The sequence below is a fragment of the Melozone crissalis genome, unplaced genomic scaffold (assembly GCF_028551555.1).
Source record: "Melozone crissalis strain CALT ecotype California unplaced genomic scaffold, PUWL_Pcris_2 ptg000019l_1, whole genome shotgun sequence".
NCBI lineage: Eukaryota > Metazoa > Chordata > Aves > Passeriformes > Passerellidae > Melozone > Melozone crissalis.
In genome coordinates this window covers 8,354,225-8,370,472 of record NW_026535797.1, presented here as the reverse complement: position 1 = coordinate 8,370,472, position 16,248 = coordinate 8,354,225, and the positions used below count along the sequence as shown (strand labels likewise).

The following is a 16,248-nucleotide window of genomic DNA, read 5'->3' as shown; positions in this document are numbered from 1 at the left end:
AGAATTCATATTACAACATATTATATACAATATCAAAAAAGATTAAGATAAATAATAAAGACTACTAGAAAGTAAAATTCTAAGTGCAAAAATATTTAGATACATGTTATACAGAGTTTGCTAATCTTTCAGCCCAACCTTTAAGTAAATGCACCAATACATTTTTTCCTAAGAGAAGGTGAGAAATGAGGGATAGCAAACATGAAGCAGAGAGATAGTAAATGCCCAGGTAAGAAAAAAGCAGAACTTCTTAGAATTAATAATTCTACCATTTAAATCCACAAAAATTCCAAGTAATCACTTCTAAAAATACTTCATGACAATAAATAACCTAAAAAGATTAAGCACCCAGGGTCTTACAGCTCTTACTTCCCTATACATGATTTGAAAGCAACATGTCTTGATTTATTCATTTTTACAACATAGGGTGACTCCCTGGTCCAGCCAGAATACTCAATTTCCCCAGAGTCCTGTCCTCACTGAGCATCCATACAGCAAAATGCATTTGCACCCAGGAAACTAAGGGAAGGGGCTGGGGGAGGATGGGGTGAGATTCTCTTTTCCCATCTGTTTTCAAGCAACCAAAATCCCCTGTGGAAGAGCACAGATGGGCTGTGGCAGATCTACTCTCTCAAACAGTAGCTTGCAGAGCAAGGACTTGAAAAGCTCAGTAGAAACTCTCTAGAAGGACACCACAGTGGGAACCAAATAGCCAGAATAATTATGGAAGAGCCTGGGTATAATACTTTTTGACTTATAATACTTTTTCAGGAATCCCAGATGGTCCAGTATCTGAAAAGACTACTAGCATTTTTAGCAAGCACAGGAAGCCCTTATTTCCATTAGGAGAAATTCATTACAGCAGTCCTAACTTTTATATGCAACCCTATCCTCCTACACTGGAAATTTAGGCTATTTATAAACAAGGCAAACTTTTCATTACCCTTTGCTTCAAAAGATTTATGTTCAGGTCAACACTGGAACCAGCAAATCTCACTGCTTGGTTTGTGCACTCCAAACAAATGCTCTTTTGGTACCCATCTACCCTTTGATAACTTCTGCTAGCAATGAAAGTTCACAATGTACTATTATTATTCTCAAACAAAACAAACCCAACTGACAGTCTCAACAGGAAAGTAAAAGTGAACATAACTGCAAGAAAGAGTATTTAATTTGATAGCTGCAGAACACATTAGCTCCTACTTAATTAAAATGCTGTTTAAAACCAATACTTTCAGACTAGTGCACTTTAAAAAATCAATAATCATAAGATAATTTGCCAATTATGCAGTCAAGACAGAAGAAAAATTCACCTGTGAGTATCTGTTCCTTCTTGTCAAAAGAAGTTTATAATCCACTTCACACTCAGCTGTAAAAGATACTCTATTAGCATAAAGCTGAGGAACTGGTTTTTTCTCTAGTAGTTACTCTAGTCAAAGTTCCTGATGATGCTTTCTCTGGAATGATCAGAGGGGTTTTTTACCTTGTTTTAAGCCTCTTTAAAGAACTTCTCAAGTATTACAGAGCATCCCAAAATGTGCAGTTGTTTGATGTACTACTGCCTGAAACCTGCTTGTGACTGCCCAGCTTGCTGCAGTTGACCTTTACCACAAGAAAAGGATACATGAACTTCCATGTTGGTTGTTACACATAAAATTTCCAGTCCAGTCAGCAAGCTGGAGGGTATTTATCTCCATATGGAAGCAACAAGTGAAAAATACAGCCATGTTAAAGAGCACATTAGGAAGGTCACTCAGTTTTCTTTTTATTGTGTTACTTCCTTCTGTAAATAATACTGTGAATTAGCATTACAAAGACTAATCTACGTGGAATCAGAAATACAATTATTTGCACTACTCAGTCACAGAGAAAAAAAGAGCCACTGACTCCATATCCAAATAAATTAGTTATTATTAATCATAACTAAAGTGTAGGTTTTATATCAAACACATGAGGAATTTGAGTAATGACTATACAAATCAGTCAAAGCATGCAAAGTAAATTATGATGATTTAGTGTCCCCTGCAGTTGTACTTTAATTTTCAGTGGTACCTAGAATATAATTTACCACATTAAGTTCACAGTCTTTATGATTCCAATACACTGGATTTAGCCTTATCTGCCCAAATCTACCTGCACCTATCTGAACCTATGTATGACATACATAGATTTTCCCCCCCCTACTGTCAATGAATAATATTAGCTTTTACCTTCTAATTACTAACTCTTAAACAGAAATTAAATAATTGATCACAGGATCACAGTTTATTTTCACACCAGAAACGTGCAAAGAACTCATGTGGAGCAGCTGTCAATGCAAATTCATACTGACATTCAAATACCTCCTGAATATTCAAAGTTTGTTCTGCCTACCTCAGGCAACTGAATATAACAGCTACTTCCTATATAATGCCAGAGACAGAAAACTGCAGTGATGTCACTGGAGAAAAGGCTCTTGGTTTGTAAGCAAAACATTTTGTATGACACAAGAATCAATCAGTCTAGCAGCAGCCAGTTGAGATGAAACATGCTAATATCTGACTGTTTCACATCAAATACACAAACCCATCAAGCTCCAGACAGTATTAGGACACCACCTGATAGGAGATCCACACTTTCCCAGGTTTAATATCCATCTTGTATTACCCTACTAAAATTACCTTTTCAAAATCAGGGATGTACTAAGGTTATGTATACTGCATTAAGGAAACAAAACAGTTTAGTGGCTCTTATGATGTCTTCAGAAGGCAGCAAAAACAATCAGAAAAGGCAAATCTTGACTGAAGCAAGTGAACTGGCTTATGTAATGATATGTTTAAACATCAAACAAGCACAGTGTGTTGAGTGACAGCAAAGTGCTGGATTCTTGCACTGTTTTGCAAAGCTTCTACCTTCAACCATGTGCTCTGCTCCTTCCCTAGGCCTGACCATCATCTTGATAGCAGGACAGAAATGTGATGCTTGTCTCACCCTGAAGTCTAAGTCCCTTCTGCTGCCTGGGCCACAGGACCTTCTCAGAGCAGCACCCAGAGTGGCCCAGCCCAAGCCTGCTTGCCCACATGCCATGAATGACTGAGAAAAGCTCTGTCACTGCCCTGTGACACTCTCTGCAGCTGTGACAAGACTCTGGAACTGGTCTGACCAGCTGTCCTCTGTTGTACAGCTCACAATTAGTGTGACACTCCACACATCCTCCCCATGCTCCTGTCCCACAGCAGAGGAGGCAGCTGGCTGTGCTCTCCCCCAGTGCAGTGACACAAATGCAAGTGGAATTACATCAACACAGATCCTGGTGATGAGAGCAGCAGCAATGGGGAACAGGAGCACAGCTCAGCCACGTTTGCAAAACACCTCCCTCCAAATCAGAACACAGGCAAGTTGAACCCTTCAAAGCCAAAACTGCCTTTTCTTTAAACAGCCACTGTTTTTTCTCATCACAGATGTGTCCTTCAAAGATGCAAAGAGCATACATACTTTTCATCATTATTCACAAAACTAAGCTTAAACCTGCACCAGCACAGATGATCTCCAAGTTCCACAGTAACATCTAAAATAAGTAAGTAGTTAAATAGCTGGCACAGGACACACAACATTAAAGGCTGGTACTGGTAAGGATTACAGCCATTTATCACACTACTTAAACTAAGATGTGCTTATCTGCTAAACTGCTGATAGCACAGCTGACTGGAATCAGAGGCAGGGAGCAGAGAGCCTGCCAAAGGAGCATGTGAACAGCACACCAACTTTTGAATACAAATGTCTCCCAGGTATGGCAGTGAATGCAAAGACTCAGGAAATAGCATTTTTTATTTCACTTTGTTACACAACAGAAACGTCTTCTATTAACTGCTAATCAAATAATAAGGACAAATAAGATAATAAGTCAATTAAGCTCTTCAAAGAAGTATCTGACACAGTATAAGTATTGATTATCCTGGGAGAACATCAAAAATCTCAATACACACTCCTGTAACATGCCAACTAAAGGAAGAAAAAAATTTCCTGCAGCTACCTTCAGCAGCAGTCCAGAGAAGCTCATGCTGTAACAGCAAATTCTCACTCCAGAGTCCATCCACTGGCACAGAGAAAAGCAGTTTCTGTAACACTCAGACCTCCCCTTTCCTCTGCTTACACTCCTAACTTTTTAGGGAAGCTGTTGGCACCCTCGTCCCTTGGCTGCTCATCCACTGTACTGGTTGGAAATCCCTCCTGCCATGGCAGCACTGCTAATTCTGACTAGAACACCACCTTTGCCAGCTCCAGCCTGCTATGCAATGAGTACAGGCAAGGTTCTGGTCTGTTTTAATTCAATATTATGCCATTTCGAACTGCTTGTCTTTTCAATCTTCTTACTGAATGTAAATATGATTCTTTTAAGCCCCTGACTACAAAGGCCTTTTCCTAAGCAAATGCACTACTAATGCTGGAATTTAATTTCATAAAATGGGCAGAATTTGACCCAAACTCTCAACACTTATGCTGTAAATAGTCAAGAAAGAGGAAAAATACTTTGCTTCAGCCAATTTCAAAACACAAGTGAGATGACAGCTAAAGAAACGCATTAAATGCTAACTATAGGAATCTTTCTCTGAGGTGTGGCTGCCTAGAAGACTTCACTAAAAACAAGGGAAAAAAAGAAAGTGTGCCTTGTCACCTAGTAACTATCACAATGGGGTTCTTTACAACAAACAGATTAAAGAATGACAGAAATGTGTGCCTCGGGTGGTTCTGTAAGCAAACTTAAGGTCAAGGTCCTGAGAAACAAAAATCACTGCTTAAAGAGAAAAAAATATATAGTTACACCTCAATGCCTAAAAATACTGCAGAGAGAGGGGCAAAAAAGGGCAGGAAGGAATAATGCTTCACACACAGGTGAGTGCAGATATGAAACCTTGTTCAACCCAGGCTTGAAATGAAAGTGAAGAGCATTGAGCTAAGTGACTCTCAGGCAGAAAACCTTCTGAAAGAGGAGTAATAAAAACTTAATACAGCAAATACAGTTTACTGGACATCAGACACATTCAACTACACATTACATAACATAATGGCCAGTAGCAGTCAATCCTTTTAGTTCCTTTCAACAAGAAAGGGTTTTGCATCATCTTTGGGCAGATGTTTTCCACGCCTGGCTGTGCTCAGGAATCATCTACTCTCCAAAAATTACACATGCAATCCACAAAACTGTGAAAAAGCATTTCTCACTCCAGCTCAGACCATATTTGCTGTTTACCACTGGATATGTAAAAAGCATCCCGACAGGTTTTATAGGATATGAAATAAGCTCATTTTTAAACAGAAGTACAAGGTAGCTTTCATCTTTCCATTTCACATCAGTCACAGCAGAGTACTGAAATTTCCTCTAGTAATGGACTGAAGTCTCAAAATACTCAGAGCTGCCACAGAGTTGTGATGCATTTCAGAGAGCAGGTGGGAGACAAGGAAAGGAGTGATGCAGTGCTCCAGCAGTCACAGGCAGGTGACTCCAACACTCAGCACTGTCCTAAGTACCATGACAGGGCCTGGCAGCAGCTCAGTGACAGAAAAACCTGGTGACACCAACACAAGCACCCCAAGTTCCCAGAAGTCCTTACTGCTCTTATTCTGATGTCACCTCAGGACTCAGAGCTGCTTTGTCACTGCACTGTGTACTGTAAACTTGCCAAGGAATCACTGCACACCTCTAAACAAAGTCCACATATTTACAGGAAAAACCTAGCTAGAAAATAAAGGCCTTGAAACTGCTTCAGAGCAATTCTCTTCATGCTGTAATTTGTGATCTGTACTTCCTGGTTCTTTCTCAAGAACTGGATGACAACTCACAAAATTCCTGCTGTTACTCCTTATTTTCTTTTCCAAGATGGCACATTCTGAAGATAAGTTCCACTGGAAATTCATCATAAAAATCCAAGCAAACATCCTTAAGCAGTAGTCTCTTCAAATGCTCAGTAACACTCACCATCCTTCCACTATCCTTCCATATTGGCTCTGGTTCCTGAACTCTGCAGTTCAGGTTTAGGGTCCAGTGGCAGCAACCAGGAGAAGGGATGCTTGTCCTTTGGAGAGTTTCTTATGGAGACTAGAAAAGGGGTTTATTCTTAACATGCTCAGGCTCCCCAGTGAGAGCTAATAATGACTTCTTTTCCTTAGTACCACCCCAGAAGAGTGGGCAGCAACACATAGCTGAAATAACCAGCTGTCAGTCCCAGGCACTGTTACTGCTCCCTGTAACACAAGGGACTGATTTTTCAGTTTCCAACTGATTTCACAAACAGCTCTGCTCTTCTGCATCCTTCTCTCCAATTCAACCAAAAATGCCTGTTTGTGGGTTTGCAGAGATTTTTGTTTGCCAGCTGATCCCAATGTTGTGGGAGCAAGAAGGGTAAAAATAGCTCCATTTTGATACTGAAGGTGCTGGATGCAGACATCTATGAATCATTCCAGTTTTGGCAAAACTGAATTTAGGAAAGCAGACATACAGCCTGCCTACAGATATAGAAAGCTGTGGGGTTTCTCTCTGCAGAGCCCAGTACTAGATGAACAGAAAATTCTACACCCCAGCTCAACCAGGTAGAAATGTAATGCTTTCACAATGACTGCCATGTTTGTTCACCTGCAATACTTCAGAAACCAAAGCAGAGCACTGAAGCACCTGAAGCTGTAGCTGGTCTAAAGAGATACCAGGAACTGTTCACTTTCATTACTCTGGCTTTCTAACAGCCCTGCAATCAAGAGGCCTGTTCATTGATATGTGTGATACCTGAAAAAGACATACTTTTAACTTAGCTGTACAATCTTTCAAAGATTATCTAATAATAAAATAAAGGTTAAAAAAACCAAGATACACACCAAAAGACTACTAAAAAACTCCAAACTACCAGCTAAATCTAGAACTGGGAGGTCTGGAAGACAGATTTTTTTTTTTTTACAATGAAAAGCATTATCCTCATAAAATTTTAACTGCAAAGAAAATACTGACTTTTTTTTCCAGTATCACCCAACAGCAAATTAAAATGCAGTCATGTGAATTTGCAAGAGGAAGTTATGTGCACTTTACAGCTGTTTTGAAGATTCACACTTATACCTGAAGTCACATTGTAAATCACTCTCCCATTACTCCAGCTCTCCAGAGTTAAAGCTCTCAGCAGCCTGCCCAGACACACCCATGCACTGGACTCAGCTACAAATAAAACATCCACTGTCTTACAGTGTTCTGTGTCTTGACCTGCAAAAGCACTGAGCACAAGCAGTTCTCATCTTATCAACAACTTGGAGGTGAGCTGAGACTTCAGCTCTTTCTGCTGGAATGGAATCTAACATTTACTTCACATGCACGCAAGGACTGTCTTTAATTCAGTAATACTGAGCACTGTTTCAAAACACACCTTCTTGCTGACATTATCTTCAAAAATTCTTATAAGGATCAGCAATGCCCTAAAGCTATCCTAACATAGCAGTTTTACATTTAACCCTTGGAAGTTCTTATTCAACAATAACCACAATTTTAAAAAAGGAAGCTAGTGTACATGCCAACTCAGGATCAATACATATGCCACCATTTAAACTACTCTGCCTCCTACTCATTCACATTAAAGAATACATAATATTAAATTCCAATCCACAGATTGACTTTTGTACATGGTTCATTACACTCAAGAATCCCATCTTGGAAGCACCTCTCTTCGTGTAAGCAGCTACTGAAGCTCACGAAGCAAAGATAAATAGATAACTTTACCAAAAGCACATTTATCATTTATAGTGCAATAACAGGTTGGTTCTTTCCCCAATCATTGCAGTACAGACTAAAAGCTCTGCTGAAGAGATTTTTTATACTGCCTTACATTTCCACTCATGCACCCATGAAATGAAGTGACATATGACTGAAATGTCAACACTCAAAAGACTTTCATGATAAAGTTCTGATGCTCATCAGAAGACCCCACTAAAAGCAAAAGCTGCACATGAGCACCATTTGCACAGCTCAGTTACAGACTCCCCTCTTGCAGGTTCCTGAGCAACAAAAAGAGAGTACAAGTGCTTTACCAGCTCAACTGCAAATTCAAGAGTTAATGTGAGATGCAGTATAATCCAGTCTAACACCAGAGATGGACTTTGTATTTCAAAGACTTAACCAGGATTTATTGGCTGAAGAATACTGAACAGAATAACAATGATTTGTAGAGTTTTCTTGACAAGTCACAAACATATGAAGCAAACTGCAACCCAATGTAAAAAAGCTTCACAAGTGCCCAGCATTTATTGGAAAGAACAAAACCTGCCTGAACAGTTTGCTTCACAAAGGTCTCTTTGTCTCCTTTAGCTATCATGCAATAAAATATTCCATTAGAAACACAATCTTAGATGAATCACAACAGAAAAATAAAGTACTTTCTATTATCTTTACAGACATTTTCCTAAGCCAGAGATATTAAAGTAAACATTAACAGCCACACAACTGTTAGAATTAGTTGCCATTTTAATTCAATTTCCAACCTATTACACTCAGGTAAGAGATGAACCTGTTAGACAGTTTATGTGCTACCACGTGTATAATGGCAACCCAGCAAGATTGCTAAAGAATAATTCCGGGGTATGAAAGCATTTCTAGCTTCTTACAGTTGTGTTGTTCATTGCAAAACCCAAAATGCCTCTCTTCGAGAACTTTTCACATCTTTATTACACAATAATCATTACTTAAGCAAACTAAAATGCTTTTCCAAGTCAGTGCAAACTTGTCATTGCATGAGAACTCCTGGTAAGAATTTTACATGACAGTAAGACTAAAAATAAAATTGAAGAGAAATTTTATAGCTTGTTTTAGCTCACTGTAATCCTAATAATACTGTTACCTAAACTAATCTGGACAGACTGACTACACCTTTTTACTTCACTTGTTGGGTGAAGTTTTTGGTTTCTTTTTCCTAAGGCTTCTTTTTCCACAGCTACTGTCTACTAGTCAACACAGTGATCAGCCAAACACACTTTCCTATTGTTTCCAGTCAATCCCTAGCTTACCTGTGTTTTGCATGGTATCTTTCACAAGAACTCTGTCACAATGGCTTTCTCAGACTAAGCCTTACATCACCAGGTAACACTGCAAAACAGGGAAGCTCAACTAGAGACAACTCTGTTTTCAACTGAAGTTTGTGTAAGAAAAGAGGATTCTGCTAAAGTTCTGGTTTACATAAGGTACAAAATGCAGCTCTACTGTATAGCAGCTGTATAGAGACACAAAACAAAGGTTTGAACTAAATTGAATGGGACTGAGGTAAAAAGGTCCAAAAAACCAAATAATTTACATAATCTAATGTGAGATGAATTTCAAACTCCTTCTGGCTTCAGGTTTATATATTTGCTTACGATTCCACATCCAACATTAATCACAGCAGCAAGTCACATAAGTTATGAAACACACTAAAAGGAGATGAACTGGACTGGAAAGCATCACACAGGCTAAGAGAGAGACAGAATTCTTAAGCTGAAGAAGAGACAATACTGATCACCCCTGCTTGTACTCCATACAAAAAAGAGGGTGCCCATTCCCAGCCATCCTGTATTTACAGACAGCACATACAGGAAGCAAAAGAAACATACCAGAGTCCCACCCACACTAAGTGTCCCAATATTAATTCACTTTTGCTCAAGATCAAACAGAAATAGAAAAGCTGGCTGTACACTGGGACACTGAGTCCTCCAGCCAGGCAGAACTTGACACAGCTTCTGACTGAACTCACACAAAGCCCTGCTTTGATGCATGTGCTTGAAGGGAAGGAGTGGAACAGTGAATATGCACAGTGATACTTGCAGGATTTCCTTGCTTTTATCAGTTTAACACTTCAACTCAATTACTCTTCTCAGGTTTTCAATGTGACTTCATTAAACACCAATGGCAGTGCCAAGGTGCAAAGCTCAGCATTTCTACCAATTCTTTGAACACAAGACAAGTACTTTAGAAGACAAGGTTTACTCAAACTTTGTATTTGCTTTCCTTTGCTTTCATCACAAGTTAGATAGTTGAACAGAAATGTACAATTCCTTAAAGGCAGCACCAGGTTTTCTATAAAACTCATGCACAGAGTTAATATTATGGTCACATTAACTCCATGTCTGGAGTTAACAACTCCAAAATAAAGTTCATCAGTTAAGGTTTAACAAGTGAGGCTGGATTTGCTCCCATCATAACACAAGTCATGGGGTACACCTTGAGAGAGTTATCCTTTGTCATAGGAGCCCCAACATTGGAAGCTTATGTATCAGAGGAAAACAACACCCTAGCAACAGCATCCTTTTACTGTGAACATCACATGAAGCTTGGATACTTCAGGGTTTGCAATCTTCTGTGTGTCTTCAGCACAGAACACTTCTTACTGCCCCAAGTCAGTAAAATGAGTCTCTACTTCAGCAACCAATGAATGCAATGCCAGCAACAGCACTACTGTCACCTTTCAGGTTTTAGCACCCTGCCTTAAGCTCTGCTTACAACAAGGCCAGGAGCAGCTCTGTCCTCATCAGAACCCTGTTTTCATTCACCTTCTGACACTGATAACATCACCTGTGCAAAGAAGAATGTCTTCAGGGAGGGGAAGAAATCAAATTTATGACTGAGTACACAAGCTGGAGAAAGCACACATTCTATGACAGCTCTTCCACACCTGTAACAGAGCCATAATTCTTGCTCAATTACAGAAGTCAGAGCTCTGGCAGACCTTCTTACAAACCTGTAGTGTGTCATGGCACTGGTAAGACATGGATCTTGGCACATTTGGCACTGGAGATTGCAGCAAGTTCGCTTCCAATGGCTCTTTTCAAATGTTTCCAGAATATGCCAAAAGCAGTAAAATTCCAGCCATGGAATTACTATCTGTATGGTCACTACATACTGAAAAACACCATTTGGGGGGGACAGTAGAGTTCTACTGTTTTCAAACCTGACTCTCCTAGAGTTTCTCCAGTATTCCTGAAAACAAATAAGTAAACACTTCAATCCTTTAGGATGTGAAAAAGTCAACTTAGAGCTCTATAGAAGACTGTAGATTAATTAACTTCTGTTAATTAATCTAAGATGTAGTACTATAGACAATACTGTTATAGTATCAGTATTCCATGTACTTCTTGAAATTAGGGTCATGATTTTCCCCTCTATTTTGACATTTATTTCCTTTTGATGAGTTTTTTTTCACACTCAATTTGAGGCAGCAGGTCTTGGACTTTAACTTGGAGGTAAGTATTATCCACGAGGCTATCCAATACTGTCTTTGGCAACTGGAAAAGAAGCTCAGAACAATTCAGCCCAGAACTAAGTAGAGGATATTGTTTCCTGGACCCCACATCTATTAATTTAACATGCTTAATAACCCAATTAAATCCAGAAAAACATTGCCTTTCTATTTTTTGTAGCTTTTTTAAAAGCCAGCTTCAGGAAGTTCAGCATTAGCTTCATATAGCATTAAGCAACAGAGCTGCTAATTAGAATCAAATTAACTACTCTCTGTATGTGGTTCTTCAGTCTTTTTCTCAACAGTTTGAAACAGTGAACCTCACAATGCCAACAAACATCTGTCAACAAGTCCAAATCAAATCTTATCAAATGACAGAAAAATACTGTTTTAAAACCAGAAAAGAACAGATGACTGAAGATTTTCAGAAAGGGCTCAAGGCAATATACATCTAGCTCTTTATTTAAAATAAAACAAATTACATTTTAAAAGTCACCTAACACCCTCCTGAAACATCTTCATACATTCAGTTTCTCATATCTCCAGAGCTTAACCACCTCCTCTCTAAAGTCAAGTGTAACATAAGCATTCAGTGCAGCCAGTGATTACATTAGAGAAACACAGCTGTGGCTCACAGTTTCAGTCATTTCCTTATACAACAAAACATACTGGGATAGGAGCCATACCTGGATTTTTAACATATTCTGCTTGCAACATTTTAACTTCTGAAAAGCAATAAGATAAAGCAAAGCAGCACTAAAGCTGGAATGCCATACTTCTCCATTTCAATTCCCTAAGAAATCCTCATTTGGTCTGCACGGAGTGTCGCTGGAAGTATACTTGTATCAGACTCACCTGTGCAGACTATTTTCCGGGACAAGAGCCAAAATCTGTGAGCCTACATCACAATCATTTTGCTGAAGTCCTTCTTTCAAACCTAGAAGGGCAGGCAGCTTTTACAAATGCCATCTGCAAAAACAAGGACACGTACTCTACCGCAACAACGCAGCCGCCTCTAAAAAATAACCTTCATAACAGCTGCTGGGCTTCGCTATCTAATTATTTACCCATACAGAAAATCAACACGCAGTCAATGAAACAGCACAACGTAATTAACACCCAGGGAAAGAAAGCTGTACAGAAACAAAGGGACCGCGAGCCAGCCCAGGAGCCTGCGCTCCCCGCTCGGCGGTCCGGGCCGGGCAGATGTTGCTATGGCAGAGCTCAGCCCCGGCCCTGCTGTCACCCCGCTCCCTCCTCCTGCGCCTCGCCCGCGACCCCGGCGCGACCCCTGCCAGCCCAGCGCCGCCACCGGCACGGGGAGAGCCCCTCGCCACCGGGGATTCTGCCTCCCGCCCGTCCTTACCCCGCCCCCGCGGCCCCCAGGGTTTATCTGCGCTGACAGTGAAGCGGATCAGCGGCCCCGCCGCCCCTCCCGAGCCCGCCGGGCAGCGCCTGGCCCGTCCCGTCCAGCGCCCTCGGCCGTTCCGCGCCGGCCCCTCGAGGAGCCCGGCAGTGCCCGCGCGGCTGGGGGACGCCGGCAGTGCCAAGGCGCCAGCTCCGAGCGAGCACCCACCCACCCACCCACCCACTCGCCTGTCCGCCCTTGCTGCGGCTCGGCCCTCACCCGGTCGCTACACGGGCAGCAGGAGCAGCGGCGGCAGCGCGGCCATGGCGGGCACAGCGCGACTCCACTCCCCGCCGGCCGCCCGGCCCGGCGCGCTGACACATCAACAAAGATGGCGGCGGCGGGCGGGGCCCCGCGGCGGCGGGGGCGGGATCGGGATCGGGGCAGCCCCAGGCGGCGGGGCCGGCTCTGCCCCGCGGGGGCCGCGGTTCCTCGGGATGGGCCGGGGGCGGACGGGCTATCGCGGCAGCCGCCGTCACCAGCAGGTGACGCGGGACCCGTCTCGCCGCCTGCCCTCGCCCTCGTGCTGCCGCCGCGTTCCCACCCGCGCCGCCGAAAGACCGCGATCCACTGCTAGAAGCTCCGAGCGGCTGGATGTAGGACATCATGCTGCGGTGTTAGAGCACTCGGCGCCAGGGGACATTGAGGGTGCACATTAGCAAGAATTTCTTCACGGGAAGGGCGATCAGACAGCGGAACGGACGGCCCATGGAGGTGGTGGAGTCGCCCTCCCTGGGGTGTTTAAGGAGAGCCCGGCCGGAGCACTCACTGCCCTGGTGGTGTTGGGTGGCGGGACTCGGTGATCTCAGAAGCGTTTTCCAACCTAATCGATTCTGTGATTTCACACAAGACATCCAGTTTTTTCCAGGCACGCGTCTATAAATTGTTTCAGTCTCGATGGTTTTTTTTCCTCTTCTTATTTAAACATGTGTTTTTGTTAACAAGGGATCTCATGTCAGACATTCCATGGCACTGTCTAAACCCAGAGCCCTGAGCAGCTGCCTTACAGGAGGGATTCTTCACCTCAGCTGTTTTCGGAGAGATGGTTACGAAGATGCCTCTCCTTTTTGCAAGATCCAGAGCACAAGTAATAACAAATAGAATCTTCTGCCTTAATAAACAGCATCTCATTCTCCATAACCAACCCCTGCACATTATGTCAAAATCCTCTGCACCTACATACCATGCAAGAGTCAATCCAGTAATGTTAATAAACAGCTTACTTAGCACCTGTCGGGACTTCATTCCTTATTCTGATTGGATTTTTTAAAGAAGTGAAAATTTTGCTGGACATCAAAAATCTGGACTGCATTTCAGTGCTGGGATCAGCAGTTTTTCAATGGAACACAAAGCTTTTTGGAATACAGAGCACGGCATAAATGCCATTTTATTTAATAAAAAAAAATTGAAAAAAATACCTCAGCAGACAAGCTGCTAAGTGAAAGCAGTTATATTTGCTATAGCAGCTCAGCTAAAATGAGCATTGGCACCTCTCCTCAACTAACATAACAAGAGAAAAGCAACGTAGAATTACTGAATAATTCAGGTTGGAAGGGACCTCAGTAAATTATCTACTCCAATCCCCTACTCATAGCAAGGCGAACTTTGATGCTAGATCAAATTGTTGCTTTATTTTGGCTAAATAATTTTTATATATGTATAAAAGCATACACATACCTACATGTATGAAAACATCCACTACCCAATGATGCACTGATGATTCCTTCACTTTGTATCACAGATGACCTTCAAAGTAGAATGTGCTGCATAACTTCACTTACAAACATTAATTGAGAGAGTTATTTCAGAGCAAGTTCTTTTTCTCCATATTCTTTCTAGGCATTTGGAATTTCAGAGCTGCAACTGCAAATTTGGGGGTCCTAGAAAATGCTCCTTAAAACCTGTAGTTTAACCCCAGCCAGCAACTAGGCCCCACAAAGCTGCTGGCTCATTCCCCTCTCCAGTTTCAGAACTGGAAGACTCAAACTTTGGGTGGAGATAAAGACAGTTTAATGTGAGAGAAAATTAAATAATAATCATGATAATACATACAAACCCAGTGATACACAATGCAATTTTTCACCACTTACTGACTGATGCCCAGACAGTTCCCAAACTGTTCCCTGGTCAGCTATTCCTCAGTTTATGTACTGAGGATGATGCCATTTGGTATGGAATAATCTTTGGCCAGCTGGGATCAGCTGTCCCAGCTGTGTTTCCCCCCCTCTCCCACCCCAGCTTCTTGCTGGCAGGGTATGAGAAGCTGAAAGGTCCTTGACAATAGTGTAAACACTATTTAGAAATAACTAAAAACATTAGTGTGTTATCAACATTGTTCTAAATCCATCCTAAATCCAAAGCACAGCTCTGTACCAGCTACTAGGAGGAAAATTAACTCTATCCCAGCCGAAACCAGAACAAAACATTTTAACTGATCCTTAAAAAGAACAGTGGGATCTTAGAAAAAATCAATCTGTAAACCTTTCAGTGCCGTAATAACAATAAATCTTTCCGTGTCCATTATTCTGGGAAAGCTAATACTACTTCAGGTAATTAAGCAATGTCCTAGCCATCACCTCTAAGCAGCAAAGGGGTCAGTCATATGTCTTTAAAAACATTAATTTGAAAGCACAAATGGAAGTAGGTTGCAGAGAACACTCATGCCCTCAACTTTAACCTCCAAATAACACTTTAAAGGCAAGTGCCTAGCTCTTGCTTTGCTCAAATTATACTGTGCATTCCATCTCTCTAAAAATACATAAAAAATCAGGTGTGAAACAGAGATAAGTAAAAATTGTCTCTTTTCAGAAAGCAGTGACATGCAACACTCACTTGCTAATTGCCATGCAGCACAAATCTAAGCTTTGCTTTCAGGAAGGGTTCTTTGCCACCACTGCTGTTGTTTTGCCGCTAAGCTGCAAAGTTCACACAGCTGCTCTGTAACACAGTCACTTCAGTGCCCAAATGCTTCTTTTCCTATTTGGTTTTCAGGTTGTTTAAAGACAACTGCAGAGACATCAGTATACTCTGACCCCAGTCTTTTTAAGATTTGTGCTTTTACCTTGCTGTACACTTTGTCTGCAGTCCCACTGATGTTACCTGTACGTGTTTAGTGTGTTCCAAGAGACCTGGCAAAATTGAATCTGATTTTTGCCTTTTACTCATTAGAGAAAGATTAAAATCAGGTGAAGAAAATAGAGCCTGGTTAGTGCAGTTCTTCCTTAAAGGCAGAAGAAAAGGACTTTTTTTGTACTCAGCTGGACTCCCCATAGCTCTAGTCCCAGAACTGATGCTGAGAGTTCTGACTCCTATAATACCTGCACTTTAGCCACATTTTCATGTGAAGAGTACTTTATCCCCAGGAGGTGGCCACAGATACTTAGGGAATGATAGTGACAGGTCACAGAGTCCTTCCTCAAACCACTTACATGATGTTAAATCAAAATTAATTACTGGACCTCTTAATTAGCCAGCCATAGATCTTATTTGGCATGTACAAATGCTGAGGAAAACAATTCCTGAGTGAGAGAACTTGCCATCTGAAAGACAGACAGTCCTACACAACAACAGACTTGTCTGCTGCAGACAAGCTCTGCATTGCAGAGGCAGAAGCAGAATTTGACCCAC

At 41.6% G+C, this 16,248-nt stretch overlaps 1 protein-coding gene across 1 annotated transcript in view; it reads right to left on the bottom strand.

Annotated features, from left to right (window-relative positions):
• The window catches only part of CCDC186 (coiled-coil domain containing 186), a 34,222-nt gene extending 21,263 nt beyond the window's left edge, over positions 1–12,959 (bottom strand). Inside the window, exon 1 of the mRNA XM_054276703.1 lies at positions 12,841–12,959. The gene's annotated coding sequence lies outside the window, so the exon portion shown is untranslated. The remainder of the gene's footprint in view (positions 1–12,840) is intronic.
• Positions 12,960–16,248: the final 3,289 nt, after the last annotated feature.